The sequence below is a fragment of the Mastomys coucha genome, unplaced genomic scaffold (assembly GCF_008632895.1).
Source record: "Mastomys coucha isolate ucsf_1 unplaced genomic scaffold, UCSF_Mcou_1 pScaffold22, whole genome shotgun sequence".
NCBI lineage: Eukaryota > Metazoa > Chordata > Mammalia > Rodentia > Muridae > Mastomys > Mastomys coucha.
Window position 1 is genome coordinate 59,271,626 of NW_022196905.1, and position 17,451 is coordinate 59,289,076.

Below are 17,451 nucleotides of genomic sequence, written 5' to 3' on the forward strand. Positions count from 1 at the left end.
AAAAAAAAAAAAAAAGGAAGAAGGAAAGCCAGGGGTTGGGGCCAAGTCATCACTTACCCAGGGGTCACACAAACGTCTCCCAGCCCTGAACCGTAAAACAGTGCCCAGGCTATTCTAGTTGGCAGTTCACCATAGGTGACCAGCACCAGCACAGGCAACGTCTTGACTCAGCAGAATTCTTCTGAAGTTCACTAGTTACCACCCTGACCATCTTTCAGGGCCCTACCCAAATCAGGAAGATTTGGTAACATAAAGGGAGGGTTTGTGTTACTCTGCTAAATCAGCCTTTATGGTGGGGTAGAAAAAAGAACACTTGCTTGTGATTCTTTAGTTCTCAGTTCTGTCTACTGGCACAAAGAATGTCCCAGCCTGATGCCTGTGTACAACAAACCACAAATTAAATAGACAACCCCATATTCTTTCTGATTTTACCCAAAATTTGATATTTATCTTTCCTTTTCCCTTCCAATTTACTTATAACTGGACAGCCACGAGAAGACCTGTGAAATTACAACCACCCACTTACTTCTGGAACACTACCCACTCAGTAGCTCACAAACACACACTTTGGGAACATCACCTTCTCTCTAATTTTCCTCCAGACTCTCATAGTTAACAGCAGTTAAAAACATGATGAGTCAGCCAAAGTACTGCTGTCCAAACACCCAGAGTACTCATAGGGTTTGCACAATCACTAGGAATTTCCTAACAGGGCCAGAGTCTGACGGTTAGACGTGTCACCGGCATGAGACAGAATCTGCATTCACCACACAGAAAATGCACAGCTGTGTTGAGAATGGACCTCAACCTAAAGAGAGCTTAAAGCTTTGGGTTCCAATCACAGTAGTACACAGAACCTAGTATGGTGGCCCATAGCTAGTGAGTTCAAAGCCAGCTTGAGGGGGGATGGGCAGGGAGGAGAGAAAGAATGGGAGTGAGGAGAACCGGAGGAAGGGAAAGTGCAGAACCCTGCACGCCCTCTAAAGGTATCCATAGCTTCCTAAGATCGACTGTTAAAATACAGGAGCCATGCAGCCAGGCGTGGTGGTACACGCCTAATTCTAGCACATTCTAGCACGAGGACGGATGACCTTCAGCACGGGCTTCTTCCAAGTCAGCGTGGGCTAAGGAACGAGACCAAAGTGCAGATGCTCTGCTCTGAGCTGCAATCAGTCTCCCTGCCGTAATACAGACGTTTCTAGAGAGTGAGCAGTTCACACTGCCTGGAGAATTTTTTTTTTTTTTTTCATTTTTCGAGACAGGGTTTCTCAGTGTAGCCCTGGCTGTCCTGGAACTCACTCTGTAAACCAGGCTGGCCTCGAACTCAGAAATCCGCCTGCCTCTCTCTCAGATACCAGCAGAATTCCAACCACCCTCTTCAAGCTCCATCTAAAACACAAGCTAACTGGAACTCAGAATGCAACACGTGTTGTCCCTGCTCTCCCAGGGACGGTCCGACAGACCAGTGCCGTGCATGTTTGTGTGTGTGTGTGTGTGTGTGTGTGTGTGTGTGTTTGTACATGTATGTTTGTGTGTGCATGTGTACAAACTGGAGGTCAATGCTGAGTACCATTTCCCACTCTGTACCTTTTTGCTTTGGGTCTCTCAAAGAACCTGAAGTTTATTGGTTCAGATAGGCTGGCTGGCCACTGAGCTCCAAGGATCTACCTGTTTCTGCCCCTCCACCACCCAAGGCTAGGGACAGAGGGACATGCCAGCATACTTGGCTTTTGAGGGGGAAGGGAGATTCAAGGGATTCAAATACGGCTTACATGGTAGTCACTTTATAGATAGCCATCTCCACAGAATGTATCTACTATACCCTGGGGGACAGGACAGTAGCCCAAGGATCCCTTATAAGACAGCAGAATAGTGCCAAAAGCATTTAAGTGCACCCTACCTCCTAAGGATCCTTTTTCTGCCATGACAATAAATAAATAATAATTAAATCCATTTCTTCTCTTTCTACAGCACACCCGTTTACACGTTTTAACATTTCTCAAATAACCCATGGGCCTGTTGATTCATATTAAAGCTATTATTAAATCGCCAGCATGTTTTACACTGTGTAATCAAGTCCCCTCAAAGATAATCTGCAAAATGCACTGCATTTAAAGATATGCCAAATCAACAGAAAGGTCACCTTGTCTACCTGGCTGGGGGACCAGAGACAAAGGAGGGAGACTGGACTGTGGGATTAAGGTGACCAAAGAAAAAAGGGGCAATCCCACCTGAGAAGCAGAAAAGGGGTAGGGGAGGGATGGGCCTACAAGAACACAGATGGGAGAAGCCCCCAGAAGATTCCATGCCAAACCCAGATCCTTCGACTGTGAAGTACAGAGTTAGCTGAGGCTACTGAGGCAGGTACCATTACACCATAGGGCCCTTCTCCTTGCCAGGACTAATTCTATTTTCACCCAGTAGTAGGAATCTTGGCACTCCCCATCTGTCACTGCCTGTGATAAGACATTATGGTCAAAAGCAACTTGGAGGTGAAAGGGTTTATCTTGACTTACATGTCTAGAGGAACAAGAGCCTCTTGAAGGAAGCCAAGGCAAGAACTGGGTAGGAACCCGGGGAAAGGAGGGGCGCTGCTTATCGGCTTGCTCCCCCCTGGCTTGTTCAGTCTGCTTTCTTATAGAACCCAGGACGACCATCCAACCCAGCTGTGGCACCACCCACAGTTGCTTGGGCCCTTCCCATAACCCACTAATTAAGAAAATGTCCTATAGGCCTGCCTCCAGCCCAATCTTACGGAGGGTTCTCTCCTTGCATTTGACTTCAGCTTGTGTCAAGTTGACATAAAACCAGCCAGCACAGCATCCAAGGCTCCCTCTAGGAGATGACATGTTCATTTCCCCAAAGTGAGTTTCTCCTCTTTTTTGTTTTATATTGTGTTGAGTTTGAGACAGCCTCATGTACCTCACACTAACCTCAAGCTTACTTTAGAGCTGATGCCGACCTTGAACTCCTGATCCTCCAAGACCACCTCCAAGGTGGCCAGGGTAATAATGATGGAAGCAGAAAGGGCAGGAGTGACATAGGAGTTATCCTCAGTTATATAGCTAATACAGGACAGCCTGGGCTAAGTAAGACCTGGTTCCCAACACAAATCAAGACAGACAAAATAGAACCCACCAAGTAAAGTCACAGAGCCTCAAATCCTGCCTCGATGATACCTCATATGGCACAGAATTTCAGAAGTTCCAGTAAGGTCAGGATGATGATAATTAAATATTAAAACAATCCTCAGTGTAGTGAGAATCTTTACGTGAATCAGCACGTAATGAGTGTGCTTTCCAACAGTTTGGCTTGGGTCTTTCCTTGCCAGAGTCTATAGACACGTTGATGAACAAAATGCACTGTTTTCCAGGTAGCAGGCACATATGCACCCTCTGTCCATAAAAAGCTTCCTTCCTAAGCATGACTACTACCACTTCCTAGAAACCTAATCCCCTGACAGCAGAAATGCATGGAACTGCTCGAACACAACCTTCTCCTAGCAGAGATGTTAGCAGTGAAGCACGTGCTCTGAGCAATGAGAGCTGGGCGTGATCAGTGTGATTAGTCAAACGCTATCCCAGAAGGCTGGAGGATAACCGGACAGCTGCCTAGACTTAGCCAGGGGCCGGAGTCATGACTCAGAGTATATACCACTGGGTTTGAGCCCCAGGATCATAGTAAAAGCAAATATGTAAATAAATAAAATAATTCAGAAAATGTCATCCATATTACAGTCGAGTGACATTTTTGAGCCTGGTTTGAAACCAGAAGTACATTTTAGTACAGCCAGCAACCTCTATGTTGCTTACCAGCAAACTAAACAGACACTATAGAAACTGACTGTTTCTTTTTTTTTTCTTTTCTTTCTTGGACATGGTGGCACAGGCATATCTCTGTGAGTTGAACGCCATCCTGGTCTATGCAGGAAGTTCTAGCCTAGCCGGGCCTGCACTTTTTGTCTTCATATCAAAGAAAAAGTGTGTGTGTGTGTGTGTGTGTGTGTGTGTGTGTGTGTCATGCATGCATGGTGTGTATACTTGCTACTGAGGGTTATGTGTGCAGGTACCTTTTCCTTACTCTCTAGCAACCTCCAAGTTTTCTTCTTAAAATTGAAAAAGAATCATGAGCACAACTTCATGGGCACGCCCTTCAGTGGGGCACTGTGGAAGGACAGCTGCCCAAAATATTTGGAAGCTGTGCAAAAAACCAAGATATAGAGGTCACCTATTTGATGGGCCACAGCTAGACCACAGTTTCTACATCCTAGCCAGGATTAGAGTTTGTTCTCGCAGTGGGGAGGGAGGAAGTGATGCGTGCCACTATGATGGGATGTAATGCGTGCCACTATGATGGGATGTAATGTGGCCCACAAAAACTGCCGTACACTCTCCTCTGGGCCGTACAGCAGCCTTCAGACAGACATGACTCTACTGTGCTGCAAAAGACAAACCTGAGTTTTGTGTGTAATCCCTCACTCAAGAGACTGAGGCAGGAGGATTGCCAAGTTTGAGGCCAGCTCCAGATACAGAACATGCTCTCAAAAAACTGAGTTGGGAATGGTGTGTGGTAACACATGCTTGCCATCCCACCAGCATGTGAGAGGTGGCATCCAGACGGCAGCTGGTGGATATACAGGCAACTGCTCAAGAGCACAAAGGACCTTATATTTATCAACCAGCCAGGCTGTGCCATGTATGAGACCATTGATAAGGACTCATGTGAGGTGCAGTTTTTCAAAAAGACCTAGGTTCAAACCTTGTGGTTGCTGCGCAAATAGGAGAACCCAAGTTCCAATCCCCACCCAGCACCCACATGAAAATCTAGGGATCCTTGAAACTCTGACCCCGGTGCTGTAGTGGGCAGAGGCGTTGTTTCTGACCACCACCCGAGGCTTCAGTGAGACATGGTACCTCCGGGAAATGTTCCTCTATGGCTTCTGCCAGTGCTGCCAGTGTGCGAGTGCGTGCAAGCGCGTGCACGTGTGCACACGTGTACACACACACACACACACACACACACACACACACACACACACACACAGCAACATGCAAGAAGCTGCTGTTTATTTGTAGGAAAGTTTTTCTAGTAAAGACCAATGCCTCTAATATAAATTACCATCCAAAACTAGGTCTGTGGATCAAGTGGAGCGCTCATTCTTGACCTATGGAAGCTCTGCATTGTGTTGGAAAAACTGTGGTGACAGCCGTGGGGACAACATTACTTTCTAGTATATGCAAATCATTAGGCCTTTCTGTGCTCGGTTTTCTTCATCTGACCGATCATGGAAGCTCGGAGCTAGCACACCTTCCTGACTTATTATTTGCTAGAAGAATGACAAAATCAGTGGTGGACAAATGACAGTGATATCTAATTCCCCCAAATGATTACCTCAGATGACTTCAGCTTCCCCCTTTGTACTCCATGGTTCTTATAATGAGATTAGAATTCGTTGTAACAAAGATGTAAGTCGTGTAAAGAGAAATCATCTTCAGTGGGTAAAACTCAGCTTTAAGGACAACTAAAAACTGGAAAAGAGGACTGGAAAGATGCCTCAAACGTTAAAAACACTGGCTGCTCTTCAAGAGAACCGGGGTCCAGTTCCTGGCACCCACATGACAGCTCTCAATTTCTTATAACTCTGTTTCCAGGGAATCTAACACCTTTCTGGCATTTGTGGACACCAGGCACATTTTTGGTACACATACATACAGGCAAAATATTCATACATAAAAGATAAGTAAATCAATTAATAAGCTAAATCTTTTTGTAAAAAAAAAATTGTAATGTTTACAGAAATATGGACTTCTCATTTCTGCAAAGTATCAAAATAGTATTGGATATGTGGGCTTAAAATGTTCATTTGTGGACTGGAGAGATGGCTCAGTGGTTAAGAGCACTGACTGTTCTTCCAAAGGTTCTGAGTTTAATTCCCAGCAACCACATGGTGGCTCACAACCATCTGTAATGGGATCTGATGCCCTCTTCTGAATAAACTAACTCCATGAAAGTAGCCCCCCCAACCTCCACATACATGCAATAGCATGTGTCCCCTACATGCACACACAATGATGATGATGATGATGATGATGATGATGATGATGATGATGGTGATAAAAAGCATTAATCCTAGTAGGTAATATGGTATCCATTTACAGAAGAAGAAACTGAAGTAGATTGCCATGAAATAAGGTCCCCCCAGTGTCAAAGAGCTGCTGGCTATTAGGTTTAGACAGTCTACACTGGATTTTACCAGGAGAAAAAAAAAATTAGGAGTTGCTTAAATAAGTCCCTTTGGAAAGATGGTGAATTGCTGACTCCCAGCCCAGCACACATTTGGTGGCCTGAGAGTCATGTGATAGAGGAGAAGCCTTAAGTGACTTGCTCATGAACACATGACTGCCAAGTTCCTTATGCACTCACTTTCTGAAGCAGCTTCCTCCAGCAGAGCTGAGCCAAAGACTCAGAGCAGCTTCAGTGCCGGGAGGAGGCAGAGCCCCGGCTCCCTGGCTCCTCACCATCAGCGTGCAGACTCGACAGGAGTCAGTCACTGTGAAAACGGGGCTCCTGGACAACAGTCTGAGAACAGTGGCAGACGGTTTTTTATGCTTATTTATTCACCCAACCATCCATCCATTTTTGAGACAGGTTCTCACTATGCACCTCTGGGTGGGGTCACTCCATACGATGTGTGCCACTAGCTCGGAACTCTATATAGGAAAAGGGCTGTGTATTACTTGTTAAAATAATATGTCTTAAGACCTGGCTTATCAAAACTTAAGATACCTGCGGGAAAAGGACCCCTCTCTCCTGAAGGTTGTTCGCAAAAGAGCACCCTGACTCTCATGCATAAAACCCACCTCCACAACGAGCTCTGCTAGAACCCTACAAGGCGTCCATCCTGGAGCTATGGCTCTGCTGGGGAAGTGGACTTTGGGTTAATTTTTGGCTCCTTTCACTGGATTCTCTCTCACCAGCACAAGCACCTTAGTTGCAGCCCTTCTGCTAGGCTTCAATAGCTTCCTAAGAGCTCGAATCCCTAGCTGGAGCCCTTGCTGCCCCGGCGATCATTCCTACACTGAGATCTGCTTGATCACTATTAGTAAAACATGGTACTTATGACCTGTCCTCTCTGAGCTCTCCAGTCTGTGTCATGTCAACTTGGCCCTAATTCCTAGTGTCATGCCATGACATCATTCTCCTAAAAAACATATTCTTCTGGCTTCAAGCACCCTTCCATGTGTGTACACTGTGGCCTATTGGCATCTTCTTCAACTGTGCCCTATTCACAGCAGTGAGTCATTCATGAAAACGGTTCAGTTGTGGCACCCTCTGCAGCCTTCTTGCCTGCCTAGTAGAGTCCCTGATTCCTTCCTATTGACGTCCACAGGGTCCTGTGCTCTCTCCTCTAATCCTATCGGGAACCTGTGACATTTGAGTACTTTAATAATAGACTCCTTTCTGGTTGGTAAGCTCCTGGAAGGCGGGGATTTTATTATTCATCTTTACATCCCCAGCACCTATCAGAGATCCAGGTATATAACGGGTGCTTCACATACACGTGCGTGCGCACACACACACACACACACACACACACACACACACAGACAATACTCTGTAAATTACATGGACTATGCCAAGTTCAGGACTGTAGGCTAATGGTGGAATGGAGACAGGGAATGGCAAAGGAGATTAAAGCAAAGTAAATAATGCAGGTCATCAGGCTTGGCTACAAGAAGAACATGCACTAGTAATTTTTTAAAGGTTTTTTTTTTTCTTCTTAAAATGTATGGCATGTGAGTACAGGTGCACCAGAGGGGAGTGTCCAATCCACTGGAGCTGGACTTAGAGGCAACTGTTAGCTACCTGACAGCGTGCTGGGATCAGAACTCCCATCCTCCACAAGAGCAGCAGACATTCTTAAACTATGGAGCCCTTTCTCTAGCCCCAACTTATAAGTACCTTTAGCTCGAACCACAAAATGCAAATGACCAACTCTGATTAAGCTGTTCAAGAAGCAACGGAAGATGGTAGAGAAGGCATTTGAGAACACCACTGAGTATGTAAACTGCCAAAAATATCAACAATGGTGTGAAGGAGATGGTGCTCAGTGGTAGAGCACTCTGCCCAAGATCTCTGAGGCCCTGAGTTCAATCTCCAGGACCACACAAACAAACTACAAACCCTACATCATCTGAAGCAGCAATCATGGGAACCTAGTGATTCTTATGCACTGGGCATTTTACATGTTATAACATTTAGTCTTCATTCAAAAGTTATAAACTAAAGCTTATTTACTATGCCATTTCTTTTCTCTCATTTTTTTTATTTCACTTTTAAAAAAATGTGTATGGGTGTTTTGTCTACATAGATGTAATGTGCCTAGTGCCCATAGAAGTTAGGAGAAGGCATCAGATTTCCTGAAACTGGAGTCACAGACCTTTGTGACCTACCCTGTACGTGCTGAATATCACACCTGAGTACTTTAGAAGAACAGCCAGTGCTCTCTTAACTGATGAGCCACTACATTTCTACACAGATAAGAAAACCAAAGCTTAACAAATTTAAAAAGTTGGTCCAAGGTCAAATATAAAAATGAGAAGGCCTGGCATTTAAGGACAAATGTACTTGACTCTAATCCTAGCTTTTAAATATAATTATGGGGTGCTAATAGCATAAAGAAGTTAAACACAGCTCAGATTTTGTTTGTTTGTTTTGTTTCTTGAGACAAGCCCTCACTTTGTAGCTCTAGCTATCCTGATACTCTATGTAGACTAGTCTGGCCTAGAATTCACAGAGATATGCCTACCTCTGACTCCAGATGTATGCCATCAAACCTAGCCAATTGCTTCTGTTTTTAAATTGAAATTATAATAAATTGGGGCTGGATGGCTCATCAGTTAAGAGCACTGGCTGCTCTTCCAGAGGCTCCAGATTCAATTCTCAGTATCCTACATGACAGCTTACAACTGTTTTTAACTTTAGTTTCAGGGCTTCTAACACATTTACACAAATATTCATGCAGGCAAAACACCAATGAACATATAATAAAAGCAAATCATATATTTAAAAACAAAGAAGGCAATGGTGTCACACGCCTTTAATCCCAGCACTTGAGAGGCAGAGGCAGGTGGATCTCTGAGTTTGAGGCCAGCCTGCTCTACAGAGTGAGTTCCAGGACAGCCAGGGCTACACAGAGAAACCCTGTCTCAAAAAAAAGAAAAAAAAAAATCCAGCAAAAACAAAAACAGGAAAGGAAGAAAGGAAGCAAAAGGAAAGAAAAAGAAATTAATATAAATTTAAACTTCCCCAGTCACTTTAGCCACACTGTAATATGTCAGTAGCCACAATGATATGTGGCTATTGTACTGGACAGTCTATGGCCTTTTTGTGTTTATTTTCTCTCACAGACTAAAAATAGGGGGATCTGAAAGCTGAGTGGAGCATTAGGTAACAACGTGAAGTGCCTGTTCCCTCCTTACTGAGACTGTCTGCATTCACTGTTTCCACTGAAGTTGCTCAACCTATAGTTGAAGATTAGCCAAGTAAACCAGTGTGGGAGACAGTCTTTAGCCATTGATTGGCTGTTCTAGCAGATTTCACTTGAGGGTCACTACCTGGATACCTAGTCCACGTGACTGGCTGCTTAAAGATTTTTATCCCGACAAACCTTTGTTTGCAAAATCAAGAAAAGTAAGAGGATTAGACGTTTCCATGTTAGCTAAACTGGGAAAAACAGAGTTTCCTGTGTTTACTTAAAAACTTAGCTGTGTACTGAAGGGGTCCTTAGTATGGAATGGGATTCATGTGCCAGATGAAGGAGAGAGTGGGGGTCAGACCAAGTTCCTCTCTGACCCATTTCAGAACAGAACAGGGAGTTTTACTGCCCAAGTTAGGAAGCAGCACAATTACTCCATTTTCATTTCTAATTGTTTCATTAGACTCTAATAAACTGATCTTTAAAGACCTGTGTAGAGAAACGGCCCGTACATCCCCCTGCAGGTGATTACCTCGCCTCACGTGGCAGTCATGCTTAACCAGAGAAACCACAATGCTGTGGCTTTTCAGGCCCAAACTCGCCTCAGTATCCACACTCCACATCCAAACCAAACTCGAGCTCCTTCACAAGACCAGAGCATCGCAGCACATGACCGCCCAAAAGCATTAACTGCCTGCCTCCTCTGTAGGATAGCTGAGATCCTGACAGGTCCTCATCCTACCTTGACCCTGGGAGGGCTGATGCTTGTTTGTCGCCAGTGTCCCAAACCAAATATAACATCCGGTGAGCATGTTTTGAATGAGTATATGAGTACTTTCCAGGGAGAAGGAGCAGAGTGGGCGCTCTTTGCTGGGGTGGGGTGGACAGGGACAGGCCAGGTGACATTCTTTTCCACCCACACCACAGGAGCCCTGTGCTAAATGCCTAAGTGAGGTGAACTTCTAAAAAAATCAGCGTGTTTAAGAGAGGCCAGAGATGCCTCAATCCCACTCCTCCAAACTGTGGGGGCAGGGATGATGTGTATCATTAAGAGGGACACTAGAAATATTAAATTAAAGGAAGTTTTAGGGCTTATCTCCAATAAATAACAACTGAGGTAGAATGAAGCGTTCTCTACTTCTTCAGACTTAAAGATCTTCTAATACCTCTTCTAATACCGTTCTTGTTGAAAAAGAGTCCAATGTAACCCAAGCTGGCCTCCGACTCAGTATAGTATGTAGCAGAGGATAGCCTCGAACTCCTGAGCTCCTGCCTTAGCCCCGCAGCCCCTGGTCCCCAGAGCTGATATTATACCAATATCAGCAGCAAGCCCACAATTTCGGCACCGTCCATAACACCCCCCCCCCAGCTCTGTTTTTTTTTTTCTCTGCATACAATGAACAAGATATGCTGTGTGAAAATCAAATGCATGCTGGGCTGGGGGAGATGGCCCTCATTAAATTAGACGATCAGATCTGACAGCCTCGTAAGTGGCATCACAGACTATCTGTACTGTTCTACTTTCCAAAATCTCCTTTGCCCGGTCAGTTCCAGGGGCCTGGCTAAGCTCTATCAATGGGAAAGGAAGCGATCACAAGCCCCATTGAATTCCCACCTCTTTGGAAGGTCTACCCAGGTCTCCTAGACCTGCATCTGAGAACCTGAAACTCTAAGGAGCAAAGGTACAACACACACAGAGTCGCAAGATGTAGTGAAGAGTGGCCAAAGAGCATTGCTAAAAAAAGAGGATCTCAGCTACAGGTATGCTTCAAGACAGCCTACCCTATAAAGTGAGAGCCCATCCCAATAATAATCATAATAATAGTAACAACAGCAACAAACAATAACATAATGATATATAATAACATTACTACCATTTATTATATTTTACTATTATATAACAATATAATTATATATAATTATACAAAGTATATTAATGTACTTAATATATTTATTCATTCATTTATAAAATTGAATTAATTTTTAATAATTAATAAATGTATGTATTAAGTTGTGTGTAGATGATATGTAATGTTATGTATAAATATATTATTACATGTTATATATGATACAATTGTTATTGTTATTATCATTATAAATAGCACTAGACATAGTAACACCATAATACCAGCACTTGGGAGATAGAGGCAGGGTGATCAGGAGTACTCAGTCATCCTCAATTACATACCAAACCTTTCTCAAAAAACTAAATAACTAAACAACAAAAATCAATGAGGTAAAGCCAGGTATGGCACATGCCTACAACCTCAGCATTTGAGAAGCTGAAGTAGGATTGAGGGCTTGAGAGCAAGCTGAGCTATGTCCAAAGAATGTCCTGTTCTCAAGATCATAGGGAGAGGATGGCTGGAGGTATCAGAGATGGTATAACATGGATGAGCTTAAAGATATGATGCTGGGTCAAAGTGGATGGGCACCAGGCTAGTGGGAAGGCTCAGAGGGGGAAGTACTTGTCTCCGAGCCTGATGATCTGAGTTCCCCCAGGGCCCACATGGAAGAAGTAGAGAGCCAAGTCTCACAGGCTGCCTCCTCTGACCTCCATACATGCACAACTGCATGCAGCACAAACCCAGTAACTAAATGTATTTTATAGGTCAGACACACAGGGTCACGTAGTCCGTGATTCTACTAATCTGAAGTATCTACTGAAGGCACAGAGCTTATTAGTGGTTTCCAGAAGCTAGAGGAAGGGGGCGGGGAATGACTGGTGGGTGTAGAGGTATCCTTTGTAAGTGACAGAAATGTGTTAGCACTGCTGGCCTTCGAGATGGCTCAGTGGGTAGAGGGCCCTGCCACCACACTCATGACCTACGCTCAATCCTTGAGATCCACATGGAGGAAGGAGAGAATCAGCTCCCATGAGTTGTCCTTTGACCTCCACATATGCCTTGTGGCCACACACAGACACCAACCGCCACCACCCAACACACACAACAGATACATTAGATGTCATTTTAAACAATTAAAAAAATGTGCTTGAACGAAACAGAAGTGACAGCTGCACAACCTTGCAGATGTTCTAAACACTACTGAACTATACACTTCAACATTTTAATTTGGGGCTTACAAGATGGCTCAGTGGGCAAAGGTACTTGCCACCAATCTGATGACCTAAACTTAATGTCTGGGATCTACTTGGTAGAAGAGAACTGATTCCTGCAAATTCACACACTGTCCTATGACCACAGTGCATGCACATACATGAAGAGAATAAAATAAATGTTAAAAAAAACCAAGCTTAATCTTATATCATATAAATTCCACTTGAACTTGTCCTCCTCCGCCGCCTCCTCCTCTTCCTCTTCTTCCTCCTCCTCCTCCCGATACTAGGTCTCACTCTGAAGACCAGAGAACAGACACTAAAGTGCTGGAACTAAGGGCATGTGCCACCATACCTGGGTTCACTCAAACTTTACAAAAAAAAAAAAAAAGTTAAAAAGCTATAGCCCCGAGGAAGGGTAATAAAATCAAGAGAGGTGCTTACTGTAGGAACTCATACGGTAAATTCAGGATGATAATAAAGAAAATTAGCTTGGCCCTTCGCAAGGATGACTGGCAAACTTGTAAAGTAGTCTATATATTGAAGAAGAGGAGGAGGAGGAGGAGGAAGAGGAAGAAAAGAGAAATGGGGAGAGAAAGAAGGAGGGAGGGATGGAGGAGCGTGGGAATCAAGAAGGAGCAATTTCACCATCACATTAGCACTTGGCTTTCTACGTCTACCACGTGTGTCCCGGGGATCAAACTCAGATGGTCAAGCTCGACAAGTGGTCCCTTCTTCTAGAAGACCAATGTTCCCAAAGGATGGACCAGTTATAAGAGAAGGCCCATTCCAAAGGAGGACCCAAGGCAAACACTGTGAAAATACAGCAGAGAGAGCACATAGTGTGGTAGCTGGGAGAACTCAGTTGAGTAACTCTGTGCAAAGACTGCAATCTCCAGAAGATGTCAGCATCTTGAACGCCTATGAAATATGTACTGTGAGAAAGCCAGAGTGCGTCGCTTCCCAAAAATACATTTTACATCTTGGGAAAAGTGCCTAAACAAAATGCATGGCTTGTGATTAGAAGACTCCACCACCACCACCACCCTGCCCCACCCATCCACCCCCAATTGTTAAGATTATTTTTTCCCCTTATTTTTAGCTATTTCCTAGATTGAGCAAACTTCAGTGCAGGGACCCTACAAAATGTAGCACTGATATCAACAGCACTGGCAGCATCCTTCAGAACACTAACTCATTCACTACCTGTGTCAATCATTCCCCTGAGTCACTACTTGACAATGCATCTGGGTTCTGCCACCTGAACACATCTGCTTGGTTGACGTTAGACAGACGTTATCAAATTAGCATTTTCTTATCAAGCTTCCCATTTACAAAAGAAAGTCAACCATGTCAATTCAAACCACAGAGAGGTATCAGTTCACCAGAGAGAGACATTTGGAGTGGGTGGAGGGCTATGTTGGCAAAGATACCTAGTGAAGAGCCCTTGGCAGGTCACTGCTAGGGGTAATGTGAAGTAGTAGTCACTGAGGAAAACGGCATGGAAGCATCTCAAAAAACTAAAAAAGAATTACCACTAGAACCAGCACAGGTGGAAGCAGAGCCTTAGGAAGGCAAGTGGCACCAGCATTCACAGGCCTGTGATGCAGTCCAAAGGTAGAAAGAACAACCATTCATGGACGGATGGATGGATAGAGACACAAGATGTATTCTGCACATGGAGTTCTGCCTTAAGATAAATAAAATTAGAACTCATGCTATTTGGATAAACACCGAGGGCATTGTGCTAAGTAAAATAAGCCAGTCACAAAATCTCTCTGTCTCTCTCTCTCTCTGTCTCTCTCTCTGTCTCTCTCTGTCTCTGTCTGTCTGTCTGCCTGTCTGTCCGTCCGTCCGTCCGTGTCTCTCTCTCTCTCTCTCTCTCTCTCTCTCTCTCTCTCTCTCTCTCTCACACACACACACACACACACACAGACACACAATTACTAAACTGAGCTTGGAGGCTCAAACTTATAATCCCAGCAGTCAAGAAACCTTGGGCAAAAGGATCTCAAATCAAAGCCAGCTTGAGCTACACAAACAGACAAGAAACAAGGATTAGAGAGAGAAAAGGATAAACAAATAAATATGACTTCATTTACAAGATACCAGAGTTGTCAAACTCCTCAAGACAAAAGCAGAGTGGTTCTTGCCAAGGGTGATGGATGAGAAAGGACCCTCAGTTTGAGAAACAAAGCCACTCTGGGGATGGATGGTGGAGATGGTTAGACAATACTGTGAACAGGTTTCCTACAATTAAAATTTACTCTTAAAAATGGTTAGCAGAGCCAGGCAGTGGTGGCACATGCCTTTAATCCCAACACTTGGGAGGCAGAGGCAGGCGGATTTCTGAGTTCAAGGCTAGCCTGGTCTATAGAGTGAGTTCCAGAATATCCAGGGCTATACAGAGAAACCCTGTCTCGAAAAATCAAAAGTTAAAATGGTAGGTTTTTTGTTATGTATATTTTACAATAGAAAATCTTTTTGCAAAAGAACCATCTTTCTTTAGGGTGGCAGTCAAAATGCAGCTCCCCTTAGCCAGGTCTGGAGGCTGGTGGCATACATCTGATGTCTCAACTTCTCTGAAAGTTGAGGCAGGGCGATCACGAGACCACTGCCTGAGAGTAGTGGTTTGAATAAAATGCCCCCCACAAATGGTCAGGTATCTGAACACTTGGTTCCAGTTGGTTCCTATTTGGGAGATGTTTGTCCTTGCTGGAGAAGTTGCATCACTAGGAGGTGGGCTTTGGGGGTTCCTAGCCTGCCCTTGCTTTCAGTTCACTCTCTACTTTATGTCCGAGGTTGAAAAATGTGACCTTTCAGCTTCCTGCTCTGGCTGTCAGCTGCCATGCCTCTCCCACCATTGTGGATTCTCCCTCTGAAACCTCTAAGCCAAAGAGAAAGAACAAAAACCCCTTCCCTCTGACAGCTGCCTCGGTTGCAGTGATTTGTCATAGCAGCAGAAAAGTAATTGATATTCTCAACTACAGAAGTCCAAGGACGACCTGGGCAACTGAATAAGACCCTGCCTCGAGATAAAATATAAAAAGAGATTGGGAGGTATAACTCAGTGGTAAAATGTAGGATGCACAGGTTCAGTTCCTAGCCACACGTATATGCATGCGCATGTACACACACCACACATATACACACAGAGGGACATGCATCCACACACATCCACATCACACATACATACACACATATACACACATCACATACACATACATATATACACATAGACATCACACAGATTCATACGTACAAGAACATACACATACACACAGTTCCCAGGCTTTGCACACAGATCTCTCTATCCTGCAGGTCTGGAATGGGAACTTAGAAGTTTAGGACCCACCTGGTAGAATTTGATGCAAGGGTTTCACATGGTGACCTTCCTGTTCCTTCGTGCAGATTCCCAAATGGCATCCTCAACTCTAGTTGCTATCCAGCTTAGTGTCAAGGAAAGCAATCCGGGGCACGCTTTACTACAAAAACATTAAATAACGTTCACTCACTACTGAGTGAGGGAAAGCCCTACAGATGCCACCTCACAAGTCATCAAAGCTCGTCATGGCTAACAGTCCAAGGAAAGCTTGGGAAGTCATCTCCTCCTCCCCACTCCTGCTCACTTCGATGACAGTCTCCACTGCAGCCTCTTTCTTCCACCAAATAAAACTCACCAGCACAGAAGAGAACACATTCTGCTAGGGCACGGGACACTTCTCTTGAGTTGGAATCGACAGGAGCCTGGAGAGCACAGTATGAGTCTTTCTGCCTGTTTTGTAAGACATCTTTTGTAATGAGATAGCACATCTGCCTAGAGGGACACTGGACCAGCAGAAGCCAAGGTCCCTGGAACACAGCAGTCTTGCAGAACTGAGGTCGGAGCTCAGCCAGGAAGGCTCTCTGTGTGTGGGTACAGACGGTAGGTCCATAAACAGCCTCGCCAAGGCAGACTTCAAACCCACCTCCTATCCCTTCTTGCTCTTTCCTTCCCTTCGTAGGTGGTCAAACAGCTATTCTCCTCTCTCTGCTTCCCACGTCCAGTCTGATGCACCTCTACCTTGGTGCTTTTGCTCCGGCTGTCTGGAGCCTAGAAGGTTCCCATTATACACTTCACTGTACTCTAGATGTCTGCGGCTCTCTTGCTACCTTCTTCAGGGAGTCCTTTAGGTTGCCCTCCCTCTTTGCCTTCATCCTAATGCCCTTTCTATGCAACCTTTATCACTCTCAATCTTGAGTTTTCTACTTGTGTCGCCCATCTTCTTTGTTAACAGTCTTCTGTTACTTACTAATGCTTGTAAGTAGGTTGAAGGTCAAAGACCAAGGATTACTCTAATCTTTATGTTCTCTCTCTCCCTCTCTCCCTCTCTCTCTCCCTCCTCTCCCTCTCTCTCTCTTTCACTCTCTCAGCAGCCACCTCAACGGTCTATGCAAGAGCCATTGCTCTTTTCTTTGCTAACCAAACGCCAAGGTCTCACTGTTCACAGATGTGCAGCCTGGCTCCAAAGCCCACAAAACCTCGCCAATGGATTATTGCTGGGGTTTATCACTGCGCATTCTTCAGTTAGCCTTGGAAGATGAACTCATCATGACCACAGCTGGGGAATTCTCATTTGGGAAAGCAAAGAACTCACAGCTATGAAACCGAAGGAGACACTACTGAGTCCGTGTTCTTACTCGCTCACAAAGGAAACCGAAATCACCTCACTCCTGCAGACCCCTGCAGACAGATGGAGTCTCACTATGGAGGTAGCTCTAGCTGTTCTAGAACTCACTGTGTAAATCAGGCTGGCCTCAAACTCGCAGAGATTCTCCTGTCTCTGCCTCCCGAGTGCTGGGATTAAAGACATGCACCTGACTCCTGCAGTCTAGGTTTAAAAGTTTATTTGCTCCATTTCTCTATGCTGTTCTT

The 17,451-nt window shown here is 44.6% G+C and overlaps 1 protein-coding gene across 4 annotated transcripts in view; it reads right to left on the reverse strand.

Annotated features, from left to right (window-relative positions):
* Positions 1-17,451, reverse strand: part of Rbm47 (RNA binding motif protein 47) — a 135,216-nt gene that overhangs the window by 90,155 nt on the left and 27,610 nt on the right. The window contains exon 2 of one of the 4 annotated variants that reach the window (XM_031342484.1): positions 15,892-16,021. The exons of the other annotated variants lie outside the window; for them this stretch is intronic. The gene's annotated coding sequence lies outside the window, so the exon portion shown is untranslated. The remainder of the gene's footprint in view (positions 1-15,891; positions 16,022-17,451) is intronic. 4 annotated transcript variants of the gene reach the window in all.